The 8,030-nt window shown below is 39.0% G+C and overlaps 1 long non-coding RNA gene across 1 annotated transcript in view; it reads left to right on the top strand.

Annotated features, from left to right (window-relative positions):
* LOC135090840 (uncharacterized) overlaps nt 1-6,473 on the top strand; it is a 16,573-nt gene extending 10,100 nt beyond the window's left edge. Inside the window, exon 2 of the long non-coding RNA XR_010262140.1 lies at nt 6,286-6,473. This is a non-coding gene — a long non-coding RNA (uncharacterized LOC135090840). The remainder of the gene's footprint in view (nt 1-6,285) is intronic.
* The last annotated feature ends 1,557 nt before the right edge of the window (nt 6,474-8,030 follow it).

The following is an 8,030-nucleotide window of genomic DNA, read 5'->3' as shown; positions in this document are numbered from 1 at the left end:
AGGCAGTGTTTTGACAGGATGAGGCAATGTACAGTGTGTTTGAGAAAGTGTTAGTGTATTATTAATGAATATTGTAATATGATGAAAGTGTTTAATATCAGTATATAATGTTATTTTGTAATAAATTGAGACCGAGAACTTATTCACAGTTCTTACAGTCATGCCTATCTCATCAATAAACATTAGAGAGAGAACTGCCTTTCCTCGACCCTGCTATGAGGGGTGTGATCAGTAAAACAAATCACCTGAGAGACAATTGATGCCCAGTGATGCAGCTATACCCTGCCATTACTTGTTTTCATTGTATGTTGTTTTTCATTTATTTTCTTAGTCATTCTTCATTCATTGCTCATTATCTTAACTCATTTCTCCCAGTCATTACTTTTTTTTTTTTTTTTGCTGTTTCCTGTTTTTTGTTTAATTTCTTCTTCATTCATTATTGATTTTTCATTATCTTTTTAACTCTTAATCTTGATAATTACTTTTAGCCTCTCTCTTCATTCATCACTTGTCATTGCTATATCTACCCATCACCTTTACCTTCCTCTCCATCACTCTTGTCATCACTATTTGTATTTACCCGTCATCTTCTCCATCACTTGTCATCACTATTTGTACGAGAGTCATCAGTTGTGCCCTTAATGATACTGAAATTCATCACTGACCTGTGGGCTTTTTTATTTGGGATTGCGTGAAGACCAGCCATCCTTGGTGCTCACTGGGATGGGCTGTGTTAGGTTAGGTTAAGTTAGTTGAGGTGTGGTTAGGTTTTGTTTTGTTTGATTTGGTTAGATATGATTTCGGTGAGTTTATTTAGGTTTGTTCAGTTTATTTAAGTTAGGTTAGATTTCATTAATTTCTCTAAAGTTAGGTTTGGTAGGTTAGATTTCATTAATTTCTCTAAAGTTAGGTTTGGTTATTTTTGATTAAGAGACTAGATTACATTCTTACATTTGGTCCAGTTCAATAAGTCAGGTTAGATTAGATAAGATTTGATTGAGTAACTTAGCCTAACCTAACCAAACAGAACTGACACATTGCTACACCAATCTAATCTTACATAATTTAACCTGACTCAGCCCAGCACACACCAGTTACCAATCTAACTTTATATAACCTAACCTAGACTTACTATTTTACCATAACCTGACCCAGCCAAGCACACCCCAGAAGAGAAATACTAGGATGGCTAATATCCTCGTGACTCAATATCTTATACACGTACGTTAAAAATGAAAATACTGCAATAAATCATTTCCATGGTTACAAAGAATAGAAGGTTCATTTCATCATTGTTAAGCTACAGAACTACATATTTAAGAGATTCTGGTATAAAAAACATTATTTTAAATTCTGTGGATGATTATAAAAAAAAAAGATTAGCTTGCAGTGAAGGGTAACTTAGCTAAACCAACACTACAAATATAAAAGGTGGTTAATTTTCATGCGAATCTTTATTTCTTTACTCTTTTCCTTCCTTTTCTCTCCTATCGCTCTCATTATCCATCACCTGTCCGGCAATAACGACATAGTGAATCAGGTGAGATGATCCCATGTAATGATAATGTACAGCAGTGTTTTCATGTGTTGGTATTGTATATCTTGCTTGGAGTTTTGTGAATAGATGTTTTTATCTTTTATATCAATATACACTGGTCTCTTATATTCTGTGGTGATTTATTGGTCGTTAAAGTGCTAAAGCGTCTGGGTTTTAAGGGAATACGATGGGAGGAGAGACAGGACGAAAATATGGAAGGACTGAAGGAAAACATGAAACACAAGCAAAATAAATGTATAGATTTTGAGGGGACAGGATGTGAGGAAAGAAGGAAAAAGTGAAAGAAGAATGAAAGAAGAGAAGACAGAAGCAAGATAAATCTGTGATTTTTGTAAGATGAAAAAAAAAAAAAAAACGAGCAAACAGGTAGAAGAAAGAAAAAAAAAGTAATAAAATTGAAGAGAATAAATGTATGAATGTAAGATGAATATTCTGGAAGGATAGAAAACTGGAAGGAGGAAGAAAGAACTGGAAAAAAGAAGAAGGAATAAAAAAAAAGAAATTGAATACTAGATGAAGTAAACATTGTAGCCGCACCGGCTGGGCATCAATTGGCTCTCAGGTGATCTGTTTTACTGATCACACCCATCATCGTAGGGTCGAGGAAAGGCAGTTCTCCCTGACACGTTTATTGATGAGTTAGGCATGACCGTAAGAACTGCGAACAAGTTCTCGGTCTCAATTTCTTACAAAATAATATTATACACGGATATTAAACACTTTCAACATATTACAATATTCATTAACAATACATGCAATTAACTTGGCACTATGACAATCAGTTTTAACTACAAAATTAAAGTATTTACCTCGGTCACCATCCTGCCCGTCTTTGTCTGAGCGCGACTTGGCCATGAGTGATGCCCGCAGGCGACCAGCAGGTTAACCCCACACTACCAACAAGTGAGCATCGGCTTCGGTGCTTAATATAGCATTGAATACTGATAATTACACGTATTACACATTTTCATGCAAATAGAAAACTATTGAACATTTCACTTATAAATGCTGAGGAATAATGACGTGAGGTACATACACTTTACATACAGTAACATGGCTCCCCTAAATTGTGTAACAATTTACCTTAAATTAACATTAGTATGTACCTTAAAACTAGGATTAGCACATAATATGTTTTGTTACAGTGGCTCCTTGGTGGGGATGCTCCAGTCTATTATTATGCATTACCTTCTAACAGCAACACTAGACTATGTATTGGCCTCTCTATGATGGTCCTGTTTGCCTTTATGTGTCTTCCCTTTACTTTAATAGTGCCATCACCCTTTCCTCTGAAGCTGTTCAGAAGCTTGAGGCATACAGCAACTGCCCTCTTTGCTTTAAACCAATCAGAAAAATACTCAAGTCTTTCTAGTATATCTGTGGGCTGTTGTGTACCTACAGCATGGCATACAACTTTCTTCACTTCAGGATCATTTTCATTTATGACCTTGTACTGGGAATGGCTATCCATTTTGCTATGTTGCCAAAGGAATTCTGGGCCATTCCACCAGATCTTGCTATTACACAATTCATCTGCTGTCATGCCTCTAGATGCATGATCTGCTGGGTTATACTGTCTCTACAAATTTCCACTGATCTGGTGAAGTGTGATCTCTTATTGTTTCTACTCTATTTGCAACATATACATGGAATCTCTTTGCTTCATTTGCTATGTAACCAAGGACTACTTTGCTGTCTGTCCAAAATACTTCTTCCACATTATTATACTCAAGTTCTCCCTTCAAGAGTTTATGGATTCTAACTGACACCACTGCTGCTGCTAGTTCTAGTCTGGGAATTGTCATGGTTTTTAGAGGTGTGACACGTGACTTTGCCATTACTAATGCACAATGAATTTGGCCAGTCTTGCTAATTAATTTAATATATGAGCACTGGCCATATCCCTCTTGACAGGCATCTGAAAAGTGAGGGTGTTCAACCTTTTCTACTTCCCCAAAGTCATCAGGTTTGTAGCATCTAGGTACCTTTAACTGATCTAGTTTGTGCAGCTCATCCTTCCATTTTATCCATTTAGGTTTGACATAATCTGGCACCTCATCATCCCAATCAACTGCATCCTTACATAATTCTTGTAAAATTTGCTTTCCAGTCAGTATGAGAGGTGACACTAGACCTAATGGATCATATATAGAGCTCACTGTTGACAGAATGCCTCTCCTGGTGATTGGCTTGTCTTTCAGCTTTATTCTAAATTGAAATGTGTCAGATTCTATGCACCACTCAACTCCCAAAGTTCTTTCTATAGGCAGTGTGTCTTCATTCTTACTAAAATCCAAACTTTTAATTCCATCTGCTCTCTCATGAGAAGAAATTGCAGCTAATACATCTTTGTTGTTTGACAAGAACTTATGAAGGTTAAAACCTGCCTTGTAACATAATTCTTTGCTTTGCTGAATAAAAGTGACAGCTTCATCCATTGTAGCTACTGACTTCAAACCATCATCAACATAAAAGTTGTTTCTTACAAACTTGGCTGCATCAGATCCACACCCGTAGTCATCTGCAGCTTTCTTAAGAGCAAAGTTGGCTACACTTGGAGATGAAGTAACTCCAAACAGGTGAGCTGTCATCCTGTATTCAGCTATCTCATTATTAAGGTCACCATTTTCCCACCAAAGGAATCTTAACATGTTTCTGTGTTCTGGGTTGACCTTCACTTGATGGTACATTGCTTCTATATCACACACAAGTGCAATCCTTTCTTGCCTAAACCTACACAACACTCCAATAAGTTTGTTGGTAAGGTCTGGGCCTTGTAACAGGTGACTGTTTAATGACTGGTTCCTGTAGTTTGCACTACAGTCAAAGACAACTCTCAACTTCTTTGGCTTTCTCGGATGATAGACTCCATGATGTGGAATGTACCAGACCTTACCATCATTCCTAACTAAATCCTTTGTCGGTACAACCTCTGCATAACCTTTTGTAATCATATCATCCATGAACACTGTAATCACCTTCGTGTTGATTATCCTTCTCAAGTTTAGCTCTTAACTTCTTGAGTCTCTGCTCTATGAAGATAAAAGGTTTATGAGTAAGATGAAAGAAGGAGTACATCAGCTGAAGGATGGCCATTATGAGTTGCCCCTTCTTCTTAAAGATGATAACGTCAAGCTTCCAAACAACAAACTATTAGGTACATACGCTTTACATACAGTAACAAACATACTGCATTTATTCCTGAACTAATGATAATCTTTAGCTGGCCATTTATTTATTTCCCTTAATTTGTTTTTGACCTTGATCTCTCTGCAGAGAGAGAGAGAGAGAGAGAGAGAAAGAGAGAGAGAGAGAGAGAGAGAGAGGGAGCCTGTATACAGAGGAGCTAGCAGCCAGGATGAGCCAGGATGAGAAGAATGAATGTAGGGATAAGTGTGGGGAATGATAAAGTATGTGTGCTCCTTTATGCAGATGATGTAGTTGTTAAGAGTGAATCAGCAGATGAGCTTCAAAGTTTGTTGGATGTGGTGGATGGCTATGGTAAAGACTTTGGAGTAAGGTTTAGCAGTGGGAAAAGCAAAGTAATGATTGTGAATAGGTCAGAGGATGAAAGTAATTTGGTATGGAGACTTGGAGAGAATGAGTTGAGACAGGTGCAAGAATACAAGTACTTAGGGATGTGGATGACTCCTAGTGGGTGTGCAAAGGCAAAGAATGAAAAGATAAGTATAGTAAACCAGTGGGTAGGTCGATTGGAAAGCGTGGCAAGGATGAGAGCAAGTATGATGTGTTGAGAGAAGTGTGGAAGAGTGTGACTGTGCCATGTATAATGTATGGTATGGATGTGATTGCATGGAATGAAAGTGAAATTGGTAAATTGGAAGTGGGCCAGAATAGAGTAGCAAGGATGGCACTGAGTGCACTGAGGTGCACAGCAGTTGAAGCCTTGAGAGGTGACATGGGATGGAGCACCTTTAGAGAAAGACTCACAAAAGCCACACTTAGGTACAAGATTAGGCTTGAGAGAATGGATGATGCAAGAGTAGCAAGGAAGGTGTACCTGTGGAATGAAAGTGGAAGCAAATGGAGGAGGAGATGCATAAAAATGACAGACAGGAATGGATTGCAAGTTGTGTGGGCGATAAGAATGGTTGGGGGGAATCAAAATGAGCGTGAATGGGTGGTAACAAGAGGAGGCAGAGTGGGAGCCGAATGGGATGTGAGAAAATGGAAGAATGAGATAGACAAAGAAGTGAAATGTGTGGGACTGAATGAATGGAAGAATGAGATGGAAAGAAAGAAGACCCTGGAATGGTACAAGGGGAAAGAGGCCCCGAGGTATGAAAGGTGGTATGATGGAAGCCTTGGCGGTGATCTTCTCTTCCGAGCGAGGGCACAATGTATGGATGTGAATGCAAGGAGTTACAGGTGGTCTGAGTCCCGCAGCAAAGTGTGCCAGATGTGTGACATGGGAGAGGATGAGACGGTGGAACATGTGGTGCTGGAGTGTGTGAAGTATGCCAGAGACAGGAATGAGATGATGCAAGTGATACTGACTGAGTTAGGACATGACAGGAATGAAAGAGTGAAGACAGGAAAGTAATGGATGGTGTTGTTGCTGGGATTGTGTAGAGAAGCGAATGAAAGGATGATTGAGGTGGTGAAAGAGTTTCTGGAGAGAATGTGGCGTGCCAGATGTATGAACAATTAGGATAGAGGATGCTGTTCGTTTATCTTTTTTTTTTTTTTTTTTTTTCCTTCTACAGGAGTTGCCGATCCAAAGGCCTGGCTCAAGAGTTATCCTGTGCCACATGTACCATCAAGATCAAGATCAAGATATGTACTCTGAAGATCAAGATCAACTGACAAGCTCGACACGCAAGAATCGCGAGATCTACCAAAAATAAAAAATAAATTAAATTAAATTAAAGGACATCAGGAACAGCGATACCAAGGTGAGGTCACCGTGACGGCCAAACAAGAGCAAGAATAAAGTGAGTGGTGAACCTGTAACAGCACAACTTGACAGGACAAACCAGTGAGGTTTTTTTTTCCCTGGAGGTAAGAGGCACGTAAGTCACACATTGACAGTGAACACAGGCTGTGCAAGACATGTCAGTCATACGCTGTTAGTGAACTCAGGCACTACAAGACATGTCAGTTACTTCTTGTTAGTAGACAAAGGTATAGAGAGTTATCTTATTGACTACAAATTACAGGATATAGCATAATTAGGTAATTTTTATAATACGTCCGGGTTTTAGATTACAAAATATTAGGTTTACCTTACGGATGGGGGGTCCAGTTAGGAGGCTACAAAAAGTTAGGTTAGTTTAACTTATGAAGAGGTCCAGTGGGTTAGGGGGAGTATTGGTGGAAACGGCAAATTTACCTAGGTCTGCCCTCACTATTCTTACCCCCATCCCCCAAGTCCTTCAAACTTTTGGAGTGAGGGAAACCAAATTGGTAAATTTTTACTTCATACCCACCCTTCCTTATGCTGATTTTACTTTTTATTTGGTTGGGGCTCATTTCCGTCAGAAATGCATAATTTTCCTGTTCCCTACCTGCCCCTCGACCTACAGGCTAGGATGATTGGGAAACGAAGGATTTCTGGCTGGAGAATGAGGCCGAAATAGAATGAATCAGAAAAACAATCCAGAAAAAAGGAAAATTGTAAAAAAAAAAAAATGTTAAACTTGACCCAGCATTTTTTTTTTTTTTTTTTTCATCTTATGTAGGAGGGACACTGGCCAAGGACAACATAAATCCAATTAAAAAAGACCTAATGAGATGCCAGTCCCTGAATAGGGTCCAAAGAGGTAGTCTAAAATTGAAGGATAAGTGTCTTGAAACCTCCCTCTTGAAGGAGCTCAAGTCATAGAAAGTGGAAATACAAAAGTAGGCAGGGCATTCCAGAGTTTACCAGAGAAAGGGATGAATGATTGAGAATACTGGTTAACTCTTGCATTAGATAGGTGGACAGAATAGGGGTGAGAGAAAGAAGAAAGTATTGTGCAGCAAGGCTATGGGAGGAGGGGAGACATGCATTTAGTAGGATCAGAAGAGCAGTTAGCATGAAAATAATGGTAGAAGATAGCAAGAGATGCAACATTGTGGCGATGAGAAAGTGGCTGAAGACAGCCAGTTAGAGGAGAGGAGTTGATGAGACGAAAAGCTTTTGATTCCACCCTGTCTAGAAGTGCAGTATGAGTGGAACTCCACCAAACATGTGAAGCATACTCCAGACATGGATGGATAAGGCCCCTATACAGAGTATGCAGCTGGGGGGCGTGAGAAAAACTGGCAGAGACGTCTCAGAATGTCTAACTTCACAGAAGCTGTTTTAGCTAGAGATGAGATGTGAAGTTTCCAATTTAAATTATAAGTAAAGGACAGACTGAGAATTTCAGTGTAGAAGAGGGGAACAGTTGAATGTCACTGAAGAAGAGGGTATAGTTGTCTGGAAGGTTGTGTTGAATTGATGGAGGAACTGAGTTTTTGAGGCATT

Source organism: Scylla paramamosain, chromosome 3, assembly GCF_035594125.1.
Source record: "Scylla paramamosain isolate STU-SP2022 chromosome 3, ASM3559412v1, whole genome shotgun sequence".
NCBI lineage: Eukaryota > Metazoa > Arthropoda > Malacostraca > Decapoda > Portunidae > Scylla > Scylla paramamosain.
Note: the sequence above shows the minus strand (reverse complement) of the source record. Positions and strands in the feature narration are given on the sequence as shown.